The sequence below is a fragment of the Mauremys mutica genome, chromosome 1, assembly GCF_020497125.1.
Source record: "Mauremys mutica isolate MM-2020 ecotype Southern chromosome 1, ASM2049712v1, whole genome shotgun sequence".
NCBI lineage: Eukaryota > Metazoa > Chordata > Testudines > Geoemydidae > Mauremys > Mauremys mutica.
Window position 1 is genome coordinate 146,261,693 of NC_059072.1, and position 21,992 is coordinate 146,283,684.

A 21,992-nucleotide genomic window follows, 5' to 3' on the forward strand; every position below is an offset into this window, starting at 1 on the left:
GGGTTTCTCCGTGCCGCCGCCCAAGCTTTTTTAAGGCTGTCATCGGCTTCCTGCTCAGTCTGGAACTGTTCCCTTGAGGTTGGAGACACCAGTTCCTTCGTAGACTGTGGACTTGGGCTTGATCCCTCTGGAAGCAATGTAGGTGATGAGGTTGTTTCCGGTGACTGTGGACCGCTCTCCGCTGGTGCACAAGGTGATATTTCAGGCTCTGGCTGAGCCTCTTGGGTAGAGTTGTTTGCTGCTTCTTCCAGTTCAGGCCCGTTGGCGCCCCCTGGCGGTGGAGTTGCAAGTGCTGGCGTCAGTGCTGGCGCTGGTTCTGCCGCTGGTTGCTCTTCCAGTTCTGGTCCTGGGACTGGATGTACTATGGCTGCTGTAGTTGTTGGCATGGGATCCGGTTCCACCACCTTGGTCTGGGTCTCTGGTAACACAGACGGGGTCCTGGTGGATGGCTCAGGAACAGGGATGGGAGTGCCTGCTTGTTTGGCCTGGCTGCGGGTAACCACTCCCCCCCTCTTGGCCAGCTGCACAGGGTTGGCCAAGTTTTCCCCTAGTAGCATGGGGATGGAATAATTGTCATAGACAGCAAAAGTCCACTTTCCTGACCAGTCCTTGTACTGGTCTTCAGGGATACTGTACTCATGGCAGGTCCTTTTAAAAATTTTTAAGAAGGCCTCAGTGTCCTCACCTGCCATGTAGGTGGGAAATTTCTTGGGATGGGGAACAGTGCCTGGAGAAGGATTGTTAGGGTTGGCTGGAACATTTGGGTTAGCTCTTGCTGATCCCAGGGCCTGCTGGTGGGCCTCCCTCTGGAGCTCCAACGCCCTCCTGTGGTCAGCCTCTCTGACTTGTTGCTTCTCCATGTCTTTCTTGTGGTCAGCTGTTTGACTGGTACTCATGTCTTTGTGCTTTCTGGTGCTGGCCACACCCCTCTGCAGTCAGTGAACTGTTTACCCCAATTCCTACCCCTTTCTATTCCCGGAGAGACTGAATAGAAAAGAAACAAAAACTTTGTATTTGCATTTGGTGTTATGCTGATGTAGCTGGTTCACAGATACCAACTGTGCTTTAGACTGAGAAAGAGAAAAAAAAATGTCCCCCTCCTCCTTTCAGCACTAAACAAACCGGTTTTGCAACTGTGTCTTGCAAATTGCTAAGTACCCTCTCAGTAGGTGTCCCTTCTAACAAAAGCCTTGTTAGAAAACCTAATTCCCTCCAGCCAACCTTGCTGAAGATTTCTTCTAACCCTGAAAAACTGCTTTAAAACTCCCTTTTCCTCAAGCTGCCTGTCCAAGCAACCAGAAAGAAAAACTGCTTCCAACAAAGCCTGCTGGAAAACTTAATTCCCTCCAGCCAACCTTGCTGAAGTTTCCTTCTAACAATACCAGTTAGAAACTGAATACTTGTAACCCCCCGCCCTTCTCTCAGGTTGCTTTCCTGCTCTAGAAGAAGAGAATAGCTCCCTTCAGCTTAGCCCAGCTGAAAAAAAACTCCTTCTAACAAAGCCAGTTAGAAAACCTTATCTGTTTGCCTTCGGGGTATCTCTCCCTCCTAACCTGCAGTCCTGCTTTAGGAGAAGAGAATAGCAATGGCTGTCTGGTTCAGAAAAATCCGTCACCGCTGCCCACCATGTCATAGGTCTCACCCCCACTTAGAGCTGTTGGGTTCCAATATGGGGACCTGCATGAATCCTTCTTCTAAACTAAAATCCTAGTTTAGATCTAGTAAAAGCTGCCACCACCCAATCAGGAACGTGGATTGGGACACAGTCCTTCCCCAAAATCCTTGGGGATCCCAAGAGCCCCAAATCCATGGAGTTCTTACACCCAGGAGAAATAAACCATTCCCCCCTGTTTCCTTCCCCCTCCCTTTTCCTAGGAGAGACACCGGGATCTAACTACAGAGGGATACCTCCCACCTCCTCTTTCCCTGAGAATCCACCCAAGGAAAGACCAACCAAGTCCTTAATAGAAAAGAATTTATTAAAGAATAAAAAAGAAAGTCACTGTCTCTGTAACCAAGATGGAACAATATACAGGTCTAAACTTATCAATCTCTGGAGAGAATCCCCCCTCCTTTCTTTTTCAGTAAAAGCAATAACAGTACAGAATTAAAGAAATTCCTTCAGCAACACACAATTGCAAATGTAGAAATCAAATTATAAGACTAATCCGCCTTTCTAATTAATACTCACTATTGAATAGTAGAAACTACTCTAGGAGAACTTGGAGACTTGACTGGCCTCTCTTAGATCCAAAAAGAGAACGCTCTAACAAAGAACACAGACAAAGGCTTCCCTCCACAGAGATTTGAAATTATCTTGTCTCTGATTGGTCCTCTGGTCAGGTGGTCATCAGGTACTGCATGTTAACCCTTTACAGGTAAAAGAGACCTTAACCCTTAACTATCTGTTTATGACAGTGCTGAACTCCTGCATTTCCTTTTTACTCCAACACCTTGCAGAGTCAAACCTTTGCGAGAGCTCCCAGAGCAGTAGCATTAGCAGCATTAACAACTCTGTAGCACTAACAACGGGGAATATCAAGAGAAATTAGAAATAATTTTAAACTATTACCTGCATAGAGTAAGTTAAATGTGTGATATGAGAGTGTGATATTAGTATATTTAGGATGAAGATTCTGGCTATGACTCATATGACCTAGGAAGGCAATTTGAATTAAATTGTCATTTTTCTGTAATTAATTGTCTAAATTTCCAAATTGTAATTTTAGAATTACTGTTGATTGTACTAGCATGAACAATCCTTGACTGGTGTATGCATATATTTATTGGTTTTTAACTGAACCTGTGTTTACTTGACTGTCAATTTAAAAGATCTATATCAAAGATCCATAATGTCCTGTTGGTACCAAAATCACATACCAAGAGGATATATACTTAGGATAAGTTACTAACAATATCATTATGCTTTGTGATAAGTTTACCACTATGTGATTATATCTTGGATCTTTACTTCTTGATAAGTTTCAACAGTCTATGTTAAATTCATTCTTTCAAACTTTGTAACTATATTATAGCCATGTTTGATTTTTTTATATAATTTCCCATTTAAACTCTATTTTGATCAATAAACCTTATACATTCCAAAGAAATCTGAACTCTTGTACTACACATGTTGTTAGTTACCACCCTTATCCTTGTACTTGCTAGTTCAAACAAAACATCCTCATCTATTATCCTGTCATTCCCTCTATCTTTACAAGGGCTCAGTATGTTCCTGTACCATCTCTTAGGAATGCTTTTACATAAGTACTTGAGAGATCTGTATGGTTTTGTACCATCTTCTCTCATTGGGAATGTGCTTACTTACCGAGTGTGTTACTGTTCTGCGAAGGCCAGGCCTAATCTGGGTCACAGCCTTTGGTTCACACTGTTAGTTATGCCTATGGTCCAGCAAGGCCTACATTCCACATTTAGATAGAAAAGTGTAAGGACATCCTGCAATCTTAATGTTTATTACCTCAATTTTCTTACATTACTCTAAGTAAAGGTTAAGCAATAGTAACTCTGTTGCTTTAAAAATCACATAAGATCTCTGTATTTTGTTTAAGAAACTTGTCTGTTTCTGGTGACTTATTGTGTCTAGGCTCTGATTGCTCCAGGACAGACATGGACACTGTCATAGGTTTCACCCCCACTCTGAACCTTAGAGTATAGATGTGAGGACCTGCATGAGAAGCCCTAAGCTTAATTACCAGCTTAGATCAATATGCTGCCACCATCCAAATATTTGAGTCATTTGGAAAACTCTGTCTTCCCCAAAAAACCTTCCTCTCCCTGGGTAGCCTTGAGAGACTCCTCCACCAGTTCCCTGGTGAACACCGATCCAAACTCCTTGGATCTTAACACAAGAAAGAATTACTCCTCCCCCCCTCTTTTTCCCCCCACCAATCCCTGGTGAGTCCAGATCCAATCCCCTTGGATCTAAAAACAAGGAAAAATCAATCAGGTTCTTTAAAAAGAAGGCTTTTAATTAAAGAAAAGAAAGGTAAAAGAAAGAAAAACCCTCTGCAAGATAGCATACAAGCTGATCTCACGGACAACAGATCAAAACACAGAGGATGTTCTCCTGGGCAAAACTTAGTACACAAAAGAATTCCCAATCTGATTATTCCTCTAATGCCAAGACAAGTTACAAAAAGAAAATAAACATAAACCTATTTATTTCCTTCCTTAATACTCACTACTCTGATAAGAGGCTGATTCCTTGATCTTTTCCAATCCGGCCAAAACTGAAACTGACTCTAAACAAAGGAAACTTCCCTCCTTCCTTTTGAAACATCTTGTTTCCCCATTGGTTCCTCTGGTCAGGTGTCAGCTAGGCTAGGTGAACTTTTTAACCCTTTACAGGTAAAAGAGGCATTAACCCTTAATTATCTGTTTATGACAGATACTTACAATATAAAGGTAACTGAAAGAATGTAAACACAATTCCTATTGGAATAATGTAATGCTATGCAGGACTTGTGTAACATGCTATCCAATCTCAGTATTCTTTGTTCACTTAGACTCAGATCTTCAAAGGTATTTAGGACCTACCTCCTCTTGAATCAATGGGAGTTAGGTGCCTTATTGACTTGGTCTTTTCTAGACATTCAAGATAAAACATTGCTAGCAAAATACAAACACAGTAGTATATTTTAAGTCATCAACAGACTTTATAACTCAAGTACATACTTTTCAAATATTTCATTTAATACAGTCATTGAATCATTGATTGATTATTAGGGTTGGAAAGGACCTCAAGAGATCATCTAGTCCAACCCCCTGCTCAAAGCAGGACCAATCCCCAAATGGCCCCCTCAAGGACTGAACTCACAACCCTGGGACAGAAGGGAAATATATGCATAGCAGATGCCTTTTGTTAATTGATAATGAGCACAGCTGTAGAGGAAGGATTACAGCTTCTTTTATCAAGTCTTTGAAGGCATTTCTAATGGAATTTTTTCATATTTGCAAAACTGGCCTGATCATTCAAGATGCAGCATTCATCTCTGATGAGAAATTGTGATTGTCCAACCAGAGTCTCCTTTGACTTGGAAGTCATTATCCACACTCCAAAGAAACAAAGGAATGTGTCTTTCTTGTAGTTTTATGTTTTATAATTGTTTACCATTAACACAGGGAACAGAGCTGGGAATAACTGAAGCATCATCTTTACTTGTTACCCGGGGTGGTGATACAGCAAGAAGCCGAGGTTTTCCTCTAGCCCCTCCCCGTTTTTCTGGTCCTTTCAGGGGGTTCATTTTGTCACTCCTCCCCCATTTTTTAATATATGTGGGATCCTCAGGTATGCCAGGGACTCAGGCAATCATCTTCTATGAGGCCTGAAAGGTATTTCCCAACCAAAGGAGAATTGGTGCACCACTTTTAGCATTTTTCACTTTACTTTTTGCATTCAGGAGGTCTGGTTTGGAGATTCCTTGATGAGAGAGCTAAATTGTCACAACTTTGAATGGGTTTCCAGTGTGGAATGCAGGTTAGCAATGGTCAGTCAAAGGCTATTATATCCCCAGTTGGTGCACTGCTTAGGAACTAGAGCTAGGCATTGGCACAGCATGTAGGAGAAAAATTTCCATGTCTGGCCCAACTTGAGGCTTCCCTCATCTCAGTTCTCCACCCTTCTGTGTGGAGAGAAGAAGGCTGGCATTCAGGTGTCCAGGCTAGCTGAATGTAAGTGATAGGCAGATGATTGATCTCCCCACAGCTTCTGGTGTGATACATCCCAATTATTGTGGGCAGTTCTCAAACCACAGGTAGCTGGCAGGTAGCTGAGCAGTGCTGTTAACTTCAGTTAACAAAGTTGTAGCCTCAACATTTAACCACACTCTTGTGTGCGTCTCACTGTCTCCATGTTCATATCTACGGGTATCTGTTGCTTTTGGGCTAATTTTCAGAGCATGAGAGCCCATGCATCTTTTACATGCAAACATGACTTTCCCGAGATATTATTTTCAGAACTTAGTAGTTGAGGCCAGGATGAGCACCTGCCAAAAGCATCCGGTTTTTCTGTATGTGTTTTTTGTAAAAAGCCCCTTGAGGGATTCCCTTACCCCCCCTCCCGCATCACTCTGTCTTTGGCCAACTATCATGGTAAAGGCTCTGTCGGCTACTTGTCCCCTTACAGACATGGCCAGTCTCCACTCTCTGAACTTTATAGTCTTTCCATATTCCTTGCTGACTTTAAGTCATTGGTATAGTTTATAGGGACTGAGTGTAATAATTTTTTCTTAATTGGGGACAGTACCAGCAGGAGACAGCTAAAGAAATGGTAGAACGTAATCCCGCTATAACTCTTTACCTTTACTCTTTATCTTTAACATCTCTGACTTTTCTCTTCTGTAATTCAGTTAAAATCATGAATGGTGCTACATTTTTGAGCTCCTCTGCTCTGTGTTACATTTTCAACAATGTAACAGATCTGCGTGACTACTCAAGCAGTTAGCAGCCTTGTGGGCAAACAGCTAGTCCTTATTACATGCATCAATAGCATCTGTCTTAGGACTTTCACTTGGCTTTTCAACTTCTCAGTTATATGTCAGGTTTCACTCATTTTAATATCTCTACTCTCTAACGATTTGTCCATTTTATTACCCATTCTTCTTATTTCATCCAAAGAGACATTTGGCTGTTTAATCACATGAAGCTGGTCTATGTCTTTTTATATCAGTGATCTATTTAAAACATACATAGCATAAAACAGTAACTTCCTCATTTGACCTTTGTCGAGCAGGTATGTTAAGAAATGTATTTACTTTTAACTTAAAATGTATTGTAGTGTAACTGTCACCAGCTTTTGCTGAAAGAAAAACAGTTTGTATTAACTACCACAGAAATCCTGTATGATTTCTCAGGCCTGTGCAGAAAGTTATGCCTAAACAACAACATTAGTAAATTAACAGGAGTTAATAAGTTTAGGTATCAGTACTGTTGTCCCTTTTTGATCTAAGTGGCTAGATAAAGTTTGGGACTGTGGGAATGTTCCAATTGGAAGTATAAATTGATGGAGTCTGATATTTTCTTTGGTGTAATCTTCTTTATTTACAAGGAATGTACAAAGTCCTGCTTCTCCAAATGCAGGAGGAACCAAAAACAAAAGGAGCAGTTTCTTAGCTTACATCTCCAAGCCTCTCTAGCCAAAATCAGACCCAAAAGGTCTCCCTCTATCTCAGTGGTTTTCAAGATGGGGTAGGCATACCCTGAGCTGGGATCAGGGGACACGTGAGAAAAATCCTGTAATGGTGGACAACATATCATGTTATTCCTTCCAGACCTCCCCACAGACCCCTGTTTTCAAAGATATATTGTGACCCTATCTCAGGTGGGGGTATGTAGTAACTACATTATTTGGAAAGGGGTATGCAGCCTAAAAAGTTTGAAAACCACTGCTTTAGCTTCTTACATAGTCACACTATGCGTATAGGCTCCTGCTTGGCTTTCTTGCCTCTGCCTCTGTTCTTGTCTGTTCAGTTTCTGTGTGAACTCTCGTTCAACACACAAAAACACACCCCTGCCACCAAAACAATACTCATTCATAAGATACTTGGAGGATTCACATACACTTTTGTCTTAGCTGGGGTCTTGTGCTTACAGTGAGGTCACACCCATCAATCTCAATGAGGTTTAACCCAACCCATAACAAGATTTCACCCAGCTCATAACAATATTAATCAAATCCATATGTTATTGCAAATATCTATATTTTGTACTGTTATCCTCACCCAGAAAACAAGGAGTCAGAATAAAGGGTCAATTTTCATGCCAGCAAAAATATTAACATTGTTATGTCACCAGGTGGTGGAGCAGAGTTCCAATTTAGCAAAGCACCTATGCCCATGTTTAAAGTTAAGAAACAGGTGACAAGAATAATTAGAGGGATGATCACATAGATTAGGAACTTCTTTTCACTCTAAAACTAGAGTCCATTCAATGCAAATTCAAAATAAAGATAAAAAGGAAATACTTGTTCATACAATGCTCTAGTAGACTGTAGAATTAATTGCCACAAGAGAGTTTAGCAAAATTCAGAAAGGGATTAGACATTTATATGGATGGCAGAACAGTCACAGTTATAGTAATATATTTTTTTAAAGAGTTTTGGAAGGAATATGAACTCTCATGCTTCAGAGTATAAGCCAAACTCTAACTATTGGGATTTAGGTGGGAATTTTGCCTGGAGTTTGGTTATTCCACGACTGTTTTCTTGCACTTTCATCTAAAATATCTGGTGCTGGCAATGGGCAGGGTCAGGGCACTGGATTAGATGGACTATTGATCTAATCCAGAATGGCAATTCTGAGTTCAGTTCATTCAAATTAAAGAGAATCTTAAAAGCAATTAAACTCTAAAAACTAATATTACCATTATAATATGACAATGTTGGGTTATTCATTGAAGAATAGTCTATCAGACATAACAGGACACAGAGGCATTTCAAATAAAAACAGAGTTTCACGCATTCAGATATCACAACACTAGGTTCTACTAATTCACTCATTGTGTGCACATGAGAGCATTGCATCTGCCCAGCTGATCCTGGCATCCCCACTGACTTTAGTGGGGCTACATGGAGACACAAAAGTCCTTCTGTGCTGATCCAATTTCAGTATCAGTACCAAACCACACACAGTGGATTAAAGAACAAAAACATTTTGTACAGTCATCTTGTTCAGTCTCTGTGTCCCAGTGGGGGTTTGTAGAAGTTGTTTTCATAGAGAAAACACTGTTCTGACGGCACATTCAGAAGGACATATTTTACTTTGATAAATAGTATTATTTCGACATATCTCGCACACAATTGTCCTATAACCAGCAGAAACTATTCTGTGATATGAATGAAAAAAACATGCACGGTTACTCGATGCTTTTGTTGATATAATACAGATGTGAGGCATTGTTGTAAGCAATTAATTAAAAACATGAGCTATTTCCTAGTTATACCTTCTAATTTATATCTGATGCACTTTACATAAAAAACCTGTTTTTCAAGAAATAGCTTTATATTGAGGTCTTATCAATAGATCATATACAAATCATACAGTTAAACATTTTTAGAATGATCACAAACATGTCCATTGATTCTGGACTGCTATTTTTCTCTTTTCAACATGTCAGCCCTATAACTGTTAGTTGAAAAAGGAAAGATTAAAATTAATACATTTTGCAAAAGATGGGGTTATTTATAAGTATATTTTGTATTTTTAAAAGTACTGTGATTACTATTCTTAGAAAAGTTTTATCAGCATCAGTCACTCTCTGCCAAAGAATGAATGTTGTCTTTAATTTAAAAGGCGAATGAAATGTAGACAGACCTGAAAATATTTTATGGTGACTACAGAAATTCACTGCTTTAAAATGTAAAAGAACTAAAAGTAAAGGGCTTCCAGTTAGGGCTGTCTTTACAATGAAGGTAACCACAGATTTCTAATAGTTCTTTTTAGTGACTTCTGTTAAATTTTAACCATTTGCAAACATAGCATGTTTCAGATACACTATTGGGAATCAGAAGACCATAGTTTACTTTTCCTAGAATTCATAATTCAGTGTCCTCATATTAATAAGTTAGCTATCATTCTAGTCCTAGTGCTCTAAAAGTGATTTTGGTCAGAATTTAATACTTCTTCCTACCAAATTTTTATTTAAAATATTTATTTAAATATTTATTATTTGAAAGTTTTAAGATTGTAATTTAAAATGCAAAAAAAATTAATAAAATAAGCTTTCTTTTTTTTACCTGGATCCAAAGTTTGTGGAGTAAAACACACTCTTTCTTCTGGTAGTATCTGTATATCTGCATAAGAGACTTCACTCGCCATTTTGACAAAGTGTCTTGAGATTTGAAAGTAAACTGGTTACATAGAAGATACGCATTCTGCATTACATCCTTTCCACTCCTTACCACACCCATCTTACTGCTTTGGGTCAAGAGAAGGACTAGAGGCATTTAAAAAGGAAGGAAACAAGCTACTGTATTTCTTTCAAATGCAATTTCACAGTTTTTAGCCCTCTTAAAAATTATTCTTCAGTCTCCCAATGATAATGTATTTTATCAGTGTTTTGTCTCTGTATACTGTACATACACAATACAACTATTATTTTTACTATCTTGTTTACAACTTGTGGCCCATATCCTGCTTAACTTACTTTATTTATTAGGGCCTGATTTGCAAAGTTCTAAGTACTATCACCTCCTACTGAAGCCAATGGGAATTTAGTAGAGCTGGTGTCAGCTGACCGGGTTGAGGATGGTGTAACTTAGTGGTCGGAGCAGGAATCAGGACCAAGGTCTAGGGTCAGAGCTGTAGTCAGTAGTTAGAATCCAGAGCAAGGGTCAAACCGGAGGGCAGGAACTGGAGCAAGCAGGGTAGCAGGCAAGGCTGGGTGCAAGGTAGTAGCAACAGGAATTAGGTAACACAGGAGCAGGTATAGTGGCGGGTATGAGCACTGAGCAGCCAGCAAGCTGGCCTGCAGCCAATCAGGTAGTCTGCTGCTGCAGGCCAGATGTACTAAACATTAAAAAGGTTGTAGAGCAGTTTTTAAACTAGGAGATGGGGGGAAGTCAACTGCTGCAGAGGAGCATGTGGATCGGACACAGACTTCTCTTAGGGGAGAGTCTAATGATAGAGAATCTCCAGGTTATAGTCAGGAGCAGAGGGTGGAAGAGGATAATGTAAGGGTCAGATCAGATGATAAACAGTCACATAAAAAAGAATCTGACACATCAGAAAATGTCAGACAAATAAACAGGGACAAGTTTTTAAAGTGCTTGTACACAAATGCTAGAAGTCTAAATAATAAGATGGGTGAACTAGAGTGCCTTGTGATAAAGGAGGATATTGATATAATAGGCATCACAGAAACTTGGTGGACTGAGAGCAATCAATGGGACACAATCATTCCGGGGTACAAAATATATTGGAAGGACAGAACAGGTCGTGCGGGGGGGGGGGGGAGTGGCACTATATGTGAAAGAAAATGTAGATTCAAATGAAGTAAAAATCTTAAGCGAATCCACATGTTCCATAGAGTCTCTATGGATAGAAATTTCATGCTCTAATAAAAATATAACATTAGGGATCTATTATCGACCACCTGACCAGGACAGTAATAGTGATGATGAAATGCTAAGAGAAATTAGAGATGCTATCAAAATTAAGAACCCAATAATAGTGAGAGATTTCAATTATCCCCATATTGACTGGGAACATTTCACTTCAGGACGAAATGCAGAGATAAAATTTCTCAATACTTTAAATGACTGCTTCATGGAGCAGCTGGTACGGGAACCCACAAGGGGAGAGGCAACTCTAGATTTAATCCTGAGTGGAGCGCAGGAGCTGGTCCAAGAAGTAACTATAACAGGACCGCTTGGAAATAGTGACCATAGTACAATAGCATTCAACATCCCTGTGGTGGGAAGAACATCTCAACAGCGCAACACTGTGGCATTTAATTTCAAAAGGGGGAACTATGCAAAAATGTGGGGGTTAGTTAAACAGAAGTTAAAAGGTACAGTGGCTAAAGTGAAATCCCTGCAAGCTGCATGGGCACTTTTTAAAGACACCATAATAGAGGCCCAACTTCAATGTATACCCCAAATTAAGAAACACAGTAAAAGAACTAAAAAAGAGCCACCGTGGCTTAATAACCATGTAAAAGAAACAGTGAGAGATAAAAAGACTTCCTTTAAAAAGTGGAAGTCAAATCCTAGTGAGGCAAATAGAAAGGAGCATAAATACTGCCAAATTAAGTGCAAGAGTATAATAAGAAAAGCCAAAGAGGAGTTTGAAGAACGGCTAGCCAAAAACTCCAAAGGTAATAACAAAATGTTTTTTAAGTACATCAGAAGCAGGAAGCCTGCTAAACAACCAGTGGGGCCCCTTGATGATCGAGATACAAAAGGAGCGCTTAAAGATGATAAAGTCATTGCGGAGAAACTAAATGGATTCCTTGCTTCAGTCTTCACGGCTGAGGATGTTAGGGAGATTCCCAAACCTGAGCTGGCTTTTGTAGGTGACAAATCTGAGGAACTGTCACAGATTGAAGTGTCACTAGAGGAGGTTTTGGAATTAATTGATAAACTCAACATTAACAAGTCACCGGGACCAGATGGCATTCACCCAAGGGTTCTGAAAGGACTCAAATGTGAAGTTGCGGAACTATTAACTAAGATTTGTAACCTGTCCTTTAAATCGGCTTCGGTACCCAATGACTGGAAGTTAGCTAATGTAACACCAATATTTAAAAAGGGCTCTAGAGGTGATCCCGGCAATTACAGATCGGTAAGTCTAACGTCAGTACCGGGCAAATTAGTCGAAACAATAGTTAAGAATAAAATTGTCTGACACATAGAAAAACATAAACTGTTGAGCAATAGTCAACATGGTTTCTGTAAAGGGAAAACGTGTCTTACTAATCTATTAGAGTTCTTTGAAGGGGTCAACAAACATGTGGACAAGGGGGATCCGGTGGACATAGTGTACTTAGATTTCCAGAAAGCCTTTGACAAGGTCCCTCACCAAAGGCTCTTATGTAAATTAAGCTGTCATGGGATAAAAGGGAAGGTCCTTTCATGGATTTAGAACTGGTTAAAAGACAGGGAACAAAAGGTAGGAATTAATAGTAAATTCTCAGAATGGAGAGGGGTGTTCCCCAAGGGTCAGTCCTAGGACCAATCCTATTCAATTTATTCATAAATGATCTGGAGAAAGGTATAAACAGTGAGGTGGCAAAGTTTGCAGATGATACTAAACTGCTCAAGATAGTTAAGACCAAAGCAGACTGAGAAGAACTTCAAAAAGATCTCACAAAACTAAGTGATTGGGCAACAAAATGGCAAATGAAATTTAATGTGGATAAATGTAAAGTAATGCACATTGGAAAAAATAACCCCAACTATACATACAATATGATGGGGGCTAATTTAGCTACAAAGAGTCAGGAAAAAGATCTTGGAGTCATCGTGGACAGTTCTCTGAAGATGTCCACGCAGTGTGCAGCGGCAGTCAAAAAAGCAAACAGGATGTTAGTAATAATTAAAAAGGGGATAGAGAATAAGACTGAGAATATATTATTGCTCTTATATAAATCCATGGTACGCCAACATCTCGAATACTGTGTACAGCTGTGATATCCTCACCTCAAAAAAGATATACTGGCACTAGAAAAGGTTCAGAAAAGGGCAACTAAAATGATTAGGGGTTTGGAGAGGGTCCCATATGAGGAAAGATTAAAGAGGCTAGGACTCTTCAGCTTGGAAAAGAGGAGACTAAGGGGGGATATGATAGAGGTATATAAAATCATGAGTGATGTGGAGAAAGTGAATAAGGAAAAGTTATTTACTTATTCCCATAATACAAGAACTAGGGGTCACCAAATGAAATTAATAGGCAGCAGGTTTAAAACAAATAAAAGGAAGTTCTTCTTCACGCAGCACACAGTCAACTTGTGGAACTCCTTACCTGAGGAGGTTGTGAAGGCTAGGACTATAACAGCGTTTAAAAGAGAACTGGATAATTTCATGGTGGTTAAGTCCATAAATGGCTATTAGCCAGGATGGGTAAGAATGGTGTCCCTAGCCTCTGTTTGTCAGAAGATGGAGATGGATGGCAGGAGAGAGATCACTTGATCATTGCCTGTTAGGTTGACTCCCTCTGGGGCACCTGGCATTGGCCACTGTCGGTAGACAGATACTGGGCTAGATGGACCTTTGGTCTGACCCGGTACGGCTGTTCTTATGTTCGTATGTTCTTACTGATGAGGCTGCCTGTACACTAGTTCTGCTGCAGGCCCTGGTTCCTGACAGCTGGTCAGAAAATCTTTGATGAATCAGAAAATGCAATTCTGTCAAAATAGAAATGCTTCATGAAATTGTGTTGACTTCACTGAGAATTTTTGTAGGAAAAAGATTGGGAAAAAAATTTCTGAGAAAGTCAAATAGTCCCATTTCTCTTCCATGGACAGTCTACAATTCTGGGACTGGCAATGGAGATAAGATGATGGGTAAAATGATCTACCCTAATAGTTCATTCTTCAGTGGCTAGGGGTCAAACTGTGAGGTATTTCTTAAGTTAAAATTCCCATTGATTCCAATACGGGTTTTGTCTGAGAAAGGACTGCACGATTTAGCCTTATGCAAAGTACTCTGGTTTACTGATCACAGCCAGGGGTTCTATTGCCTGCTGTATGACTTGTATTTGTTTCTTGTTCAAGAAGTATTTAAAGGCTGGAATTATGTGGGGATGACCTGTTGGCCTAGTTTAGCATCAGCTAATGTCCACTAGTTTAGAAGGATAGGAGTCAGAAACTTCTTTGCTCATAGCACTGAAATGCTTTTCCTTCTAAGATTCAACAGAGTACATTCCTGGTCTCCTTCAAACAGCAACAAGAATACAAAAAATCCCCGTCATGCTGTCTGGAATGGCTAATGACTATGAGTGCCAAACACAGGGCAGACTGTCAAAAAGCAGGGCAGAGACCCCAAACTGGTGGTATGTTTTGTGATTAGGTTTCACCAACCTGGTAACACAGTGAACTCCTGAAGTATTAACAATCTTACCATGCAGTCACAGACTGTCCCCTTGGGCATTCGTCTTTCTCGCCATCCAGGCAAACTGGATTTAGTTATAAATGGTCACTTATTCCAAAAATCATAAACTATTCAGATTGCTCCCAGTCTCAAGACACCAGTCACTTACCCCAGATCAATTTGCACCTCAGATCTCACACCAAGGACAACTCGTAGCCAATCCTATAGTCAACTAACTAAGGATTTATTAACTAGGAAAAAGAAATGAGAGTCATTTACACAATAAAGCAACATATACACAGATGAGTTAATCTATGGTTCCAAAAGGTGACAGAGTTGTAGTAACCTGTCAGCTCTGACTGCCTTTTGCATTGACCCTGGGGATCTTCGCTTTTGTTTCTACCGCCAGCCCTGTGACAGTCCAAACAGCAAAGAGATGAAGAATTTTCATGGCAGCTATCTTTATTTCCTTCTTCCAGAATTCCAGCTTCCTTGCACACAGAACCTTTATGGGTGTGAGGGCCCTTAGTCCAGTCTTTCTGTCATGATGCTTCACAACCACCCACTTTTGACAGTCCATCTTAATGGGTGAGGGAATCACTCCTCCTGCCTAGTTTACAAGTTCAGAGCAGGCATTTTTACAGTGTTAAAGCAAAACTTACTGTGACATCCTGTACCTCGTGGGAACACCCAGCACCCCATGTTCATCTTTATAAAATGCTGGTGTGGTATCCAATACAAAGTTTGTCATGTCAGGTGTCTTCGGAAGGCTCATGATGCACTGAGCATTGTTGTTATAGTCATAGGTGCCAACTTTCCTCGGCGCCGGTGGGTGCTCGCACCCCCCCACCCCACCCCACCCCCACCCTTTCCCCACCCCACCCCCATTCCAACCCCTTCCCCAAAGTCCCCGCCCCAACTCTGCCCCCTCACTGCCCCTATTGGACCCCTTCCCCAAATCCCCACCCCGGCCCCTCCTCTTCCCTGAGCTCCAGAGCACCCACAGAGTCAGCGTCTATGGTTATAGTGATGTTATAGTAATTGTTGTTACAGTAATGTTATAGGTTGTAATTTCATGCATATAGTTATGAGGCTGCAAATGTGTCCTCATGACTTAAAACAGGCCCAGGCAAAACTTTCCAAGAGCAGAGGGGCAGTTCACACCTCATCAGGGCATGTATGGGACAAACCCAGCCCAGCCTCACAGGAACAAAGGACACTGGTCTAGGCAGCAACAAAGGATCTGTTGGACTCTAGAGTGAGTCACCCCCCTTCCTTTGGTCAGCTTGGGACTACAATGAGGTAATGCTCAGCTGACTCTGAAGGCGGGGGGGGGGCAAAGCCAAAGGGGAAGAAAGAACATGATAAAAGGGAGAGACGTTTGCCATGCTCTTCCTCTCTCTTCCACCTCCATCTACAGACACCACCACGAGACTGAGGCGCTGATCAAAGAGGAAAGCCTGGCTGAAGGTCAACAGCCAGCCTGTGCTGAGAAGCATCTAAATTTGTAAGGGCACTGAAAGTGTTAAGATCAGCTTAGAAAGCATTTTGCTTTTATTTAATTTGACCAAATCTGACTTGTTATGCTTTGACTTATAATCACTTAAAATCTATCTTTATAGTTAATAAATTTGTTTGTTTATTGTACCTGAAACAGTGCATTTGGTTAGAAGCATGTCAGAGACTCCCCTTGGGATAACAAGCCTGGTACATATCAATTTCTTTGTTAAATTGACGAACTCATATAAGCTTGCAGTGTCCAGCGGGCATAACTGGACACTGCAAGACAGAGATTCGTAGGATTGTGTCTGGGACCGGAGATATTGGCTAGTGTCAGTCGGCTGCACAATCCAATGAGCAGCTTACATGTAGGCTGTGCGTGAACAGCCCAAGAGTGGGGGTTCTCACAGCAGAGCAGGGTAAGGCTGGCTCCCAGAGTCGAGAATTGGAGTGACCTAGCAAATCACCGGTCCAGACAACACCAGGGGAACATCACACTTACATATTACTGTCATGAACATACAGCTAAGGGTAGCATAAAATCCCTCCTTTACCTGTAAAGGGTTAAGAAGTTCAAATAACCAGTTGGCACTGACCAAAAGGACCAATAAAGGGAGAAGATACTTTCAAATCTGTGGGGAAAGGTTTTTGTTTTGTGCTCTGTGTGTTGTTCTCTCTGAAGACTGGTCTACACTTACCTTGCAGTCCGACGCGGGGAGTTCGACTTCTCGGAGTTCGAACTATCGCGTCTGATCTAGACGCGATAGTTCGAACTCCGGAAGCGCTAGGTCGAACTCCGGTACTCCACCGCATCAGGAGGAGTTGCCGGAGTCGACCTGCGAGCCGCGGACTTTGCTTCCCCGCCGTCTGGACGGGTAAGTTTTCGAACTAGGGTAGTTCGAATTCAGCTACGTTATTCACGTAGCTGAATTCGCGTACCCTAGTTCGAATTAGGGGGTGTGTGTAGACCAGGGCTGAGACAAAGAGAGAGACAAAGCAAGTAATCCAGTTCCTACTGAAATGATACATCTAATATTACAGAATAGTAAGTAATAGCAAGAAAATGTGTTAGATTATCTTTTGTTTTAGCTTGTGAAGGGCAGTTTATTTCTGTGGGGTTTTTTGTTTGTTTGTTTGTTTGTTTGTTTGTAATTTTAAAGTTTTGCCTAGAGGGGAATCCTCTGTGTTTTAAATCTTATTACCCTGTAAAATTACCTTCCATCCTGATTTTACAGAGGTGCTTCTTTTACTTTTTTTCTTTATAATAAAGTTCTGTTTTTAAGAATCTGATTGGGGTTTTAGTGTCCTAAAAACCCAAGGGTCTGGTCTGTGCTCACCTTGGTTACCTATTTGGTTGGTATATTATTCTCAAGCCTCCCCAGGAAAGGGGGTGAAGGGGCTTGGGGGGATATTTTGGTGAAACAGGAACTCCAAGTGGTCCGTTTCCTGAATCTTTGTCTAACTCACTTGGTGGTGGCAGCAATACCATCCCAGGGCAAGGGATTTGTGCCTTGGGAAAGTTTTTAACCTAAGCTGGTGGAATATAAGATTAAGGGATCTTTCATGCTGGTCCTCACATCTGTACCCTAGAGTTCAGAGTGGGGAGGGAACCCTGACAATTATCTTCTAGTATGAGATACAGATATTACAAGTAATGTTAATGCATGCAGCAACTTACAAGCATTTTATAGACTATAAACATATCCTTACAAGCAGAACACCTATCTGGAACAATATTAACACACAGGTGAGCTGGTCTGGTTTCCAGGTATGAATTTGTTGGCACAAGCTGGCACCTGGTCTACCAGCATTACAGTCCCAACAGCACCTCAAGACTTTCTTGCCTTTGCACTGGCCATTACTGGCTTGTGTAGTAATAGTTGTAACTAGGGCCCCAATGCTGACAATTGCTCTCAATGGGTGGACAGCTGCACCAGTTGGGCTGGGCAGGGAAAAGGTCCCCAATGGCTCAGAGCGAGTTTGTTTCCCCCTGGCTTTCGGTCACTCAGTAACCTAAGTCCATTAATACAATAGGGATAAACTGAGAACAGGAACCAGGTAAATTATGGGGAACAGTAATCTCGTTATACAATAGTACAGAGTTGGTGCTAGATAGTTTTCCAAACATTGGAGATGTGGGAAGAGGGAGTTCAGGGTCAAAAAAGAGCAACCAGAAGACCTTAAGAGAGAAAGATATGAGCCTATTAGACCAGTATGGTGGAGCAATTCAACCACTTCTTTTCAGCTGTTGCCATGCTAGTTGAAATAAGAGTATTTTATTTAGGCTTTAAGTGGGAGAAGTGCATTTCAATCCCTAATGAATCTGAATCTCCTGTGAACTGAGAATATTGCAACATCAGTGACAGAGTGAATAGCATCACCTGTTTATTTTCATATGAGAGCTGAAGACCCAGTTATCATTGACTTTTTGTTCTGTGTTCATACAGCACCTACAACAGTGGAGTCCTGGTTCATGACTAGAGAACCCAGGTGCTCCGATAATACAAATAATAAATACTAATACACATTGTCTCTGAACAGATCCATCCAGCTCATTGCAGTCTGATACATTATAAAGGGAAATAACACTATTGGAAATATAATAGAATCCAACCATCAGCTATTGCTGACATTTTACAAACCGTTCTGGGATGGGAGAGAACTTATGCTCTTTTCTATAAGGTTAATTTTCCATCACTGAATCTGAAGTCTTGGAAACAGGTCATTTCCTTCCACCTGGATTTACTTGTGCTTCACATTCTAAAAGGAAAGGCAAGTATGGACTAGGGGAAAGAGAAGAGAGTTCAACTCAGTTATTAAGAGTAGCGATGGACCTGTATTGTTGAACCAAAGCCCTGCATTCAAATAACTCCAAAGCTTCAGGGCCTATAAAGACAGTGGAGTTACCTCAGTGTATAACCAGTTCCACCCAAAGCCTGTTGAAATCAGTGGCAGTCTTTGCATTGTCACCGTGCATTCTAAAGCTATGCTGCAGTGGTTTACTATTGTAAATAGGAGGGTCTCACATTACTAGCGAATAATCAACACCTCCTGCAACATGCAAGTTTTTCTGAGAGGTCTCCCACCCAATTACTAAATGTAACCCTGCTTAGCTTACAAGGTCAGAAAATATCAGGTGGTATGTTTACAAAAGCAAGGCACTTCTGAATTCAGTAGGAATTTTGGATGTGCACATAACACAGGACTGGTTCCTGCATGGCTACAGAACTGCAATAAAGTGGAACAATTTTCAGTTTGTGTGATTGGAGGATATCTGGATCCATACTGTAGGCCTGTCCCACATAATGAGGAAAAGTTAAGGTACCTTTGCTATTCTTCTGTTCCACTCTTAGTTTCTGTGGAGAACTTGTCAATGCAATATTACTGTCATCTTCTTTTTATGGGAAACAAAACTAAAAACAAAACAAAACAAAAAAAATGGTAAGGGTTGTTGAAAATAGCAATTAAGGTCCTAGTTAGAATTGGGAAGATGCCAGCATTTGTAGCTCAATTTTATCCTACTTTTTCTACAGAAAATTACAGTGGATCAGTATTTGACTTGGGAGAAATGAAGTAACAGAGAGTGAACTTGAGCACTCCTGAACTTTGAGGGTGTTCAAATCTGGAAGGCAGGTGCTAGATTCCCTTTCTGAATATTAGATAAATCTGGAAAGGAAAAGCCAATTTGTGCTTCCATGGCTCAGAAATGGAAATTGAATCACAGCCTCCTGCATGTCTGTTATCTAAAGCTGTCCAGGTCTTCTACTAGAGCCTTTCCTTCCTTACTTATAATTTTAACTTCTCCCAGTGGAGTCCACATACCTCTGACCCTTGCTAGGCTTCAGATAGAGGCACAATGTCCATTCATTCCATGCAATTCCTTCTTTGGGGGCTGCCAGCCAAGGCCACTACCATCCTTAATCCAATCTGGGGAAGCCTTTTACTCCTTGTGCATGTTCCCCATTCACAGCACTACTCTCTTCAAGCAGCCAGCTCCCCATTCACAGCAAGCTCCATGCATCGGGTCTCGCCAGCCCTGGCAGCTTCCCCACTCCCTCCCCTTCCCTTTCCAGTTGATAGCAGCCAAAGGAATGCTGGGAGATGTAGTTCCTTTCCTGCTCCAGGGCCAGTTTTCCAGGCAGGGAGCTGTCCAAAGAACTACAGCTCCCAAGGTACCTTGGGGGCTCAGCTCCCAGGCTGGATCCCTGCGGGCAGAGGATGAGAGAGCTGGTCTGGAGCATTGTTTTTTGTCTCCGATTGCGGTGGTGGGGATACAATGTATCAGGGCCATGGTACAGTGTATCATATCCTGGGGATTGCGGTGGCTGTCGGTCTACCCGCCCCAGGGGCTGGCCGAGCCTGTGGGGAGTGGGGGTAGGTGTTTTCTGGGACTGGACTGGGCTGGGCGCCATGGTAACCAGGGTGCTGCTGCTCCACGCTCTCGGGGCCTCTCACGGCGGTGTGAGGAAGCAGGAGCCCCTCATCCCCGGTCCCACCCCAGAGCCTGCACCCCATAGCTCTCACACCCCTGCATCCCAACCCTCCGCCCCATCCCAGAGCCTGCCCCCCCAGCCGGAGCCCTGAGCCCCCTCCCAGACTCCAAAACCCTCAACCCCACCCCCACCACGTGAATTTTGTTATGTGCACCAATGTGGAGGTGATGTGTCACACACGTTTCTCGTGAGAGAACATGTGAAAGAGAGGGATAAGGGGTGAAGAGAAGATGCAAGAGAGAGGAAAAAGGTGTTTTTTGCATGTCGTTCCAACTCAGTGCAAGAAAGCAGGGGCTGTGAATTACCAAGAGCTAAGGGGAAATGTTTGGAAGGAGGGGAAAAGGGAGATAGATGCAGATTTAATGCACCAGCTGGTTCCCCTCTTTGTTCTCCACAGGCTTCCTCAGTGTGTGCCCCATTAACTCCAGGGCTTTGTTCACCAAGTGCTTGCCCTTTTTGCCCCAGGTTAGGTTCACTTGTTTCCCAACAATATTCTTCCCTAGCTTCCCCAGGCTGATCCAGTTTAACTTGCCCACTTTGATCCCCACTAGCTTCACTTTTGTCTACTTCAATCCCCATTAACTTCACCTCTTTGCCCACTTTGATCCTTACTAGCTTCCCTATTTTTTTCCACTTGTGCTTTTCCATTTGCTTTCTCTATTTGTTTCCCCAAATTTTTCCATACTTTGTTCCCCAATAGTTTCCTCACTGGCTTCTATACTTAGATCCCTGCTAGCTTTCCCACTAGCTTCCACACCCTGTCCCCAACCTCCTTCCATCTTCCAGTCCCTACCTACTTCCCCACTCTGAGCCCCACCAGTTTGCTCTCTTTCTTCTCCACTAACTTCTCTACTGTGTTCTCATCTTGCTTCCGTGCTTAATTCCCCACAAGCTTCCACTCTCAGTTCCCCAGATTCAGGGACATTGGTTTCTCCTGGAGAAAGAAAAGAATAGAAAATATGAGAAAAATAATTTTACTTCCCAATAATGCAATTTCCATGGTCAGCACTACGACTGAGATCCCATGCCAGTTTTGTGGGATCAATTTATCTGGAGTGATGATGATGATAATGAAGGAAATATTTGTATATAATCCTATTCACTTTGCACATCAGTCTCTAAGATGCTACTTGCTAAAGATGCTTCAGTCTTACTCAGAGCTTTCCCCCTCCATCCCTCCGTTGAGTACTGGAGGCCAAAACTGAAAGGGTGAAATCCAACAATCAAATAACATCAGAAGCAGCTGCTGCAGCAGTGGCCCTGGACCCCAGCTGTGGCACACGCTTCTGATGGCCTGCTGGGGATATTAGCTAGTGGTTTCTCCATGAAGTAGTAAGCACAAGGATGTTCTGGTGTGGTTCACAAACTCCTCTTTTGGGGTGTGAGGGAGACCCTGGCAGGCACATCTCCATGTAGAGTGATTCAGGTTGCAGCCCCTCTTCCAGATCCTCCTG

At 41.9% G+C, this 21,992-nt stretch overlaps 1 protein-coding gene across 3 annotated transcripts in view; it reads right to left on the reverse strand.

Moving 5' to 3' along the window:
- The window catches only part of LOC123370212 (chondroitin proteoglycan 3-like), a 41,927-nt gene extending 21,858 nt beyond the window's left edge, over positions 1-20,069 (reverse strand). For 2 of the 3 annotated variants that reach the window (XM_045016579.1, XM_045016572.1), the window contains exon 1: positions 19,868-20,069. The gene's annotated coding sequence lies outside the window, so the exon portion shown is untranslated. Of the gene's footprint in view, positions 1-19,370; positions 19,459-19,867 lie in introns of all 3 variants that reach the window. The other variant, XM_045016552.1, reaches the window with a different exon arrangement.
- Positions 20,070-21,992: the final 1,923 nt, after the last annotated feature.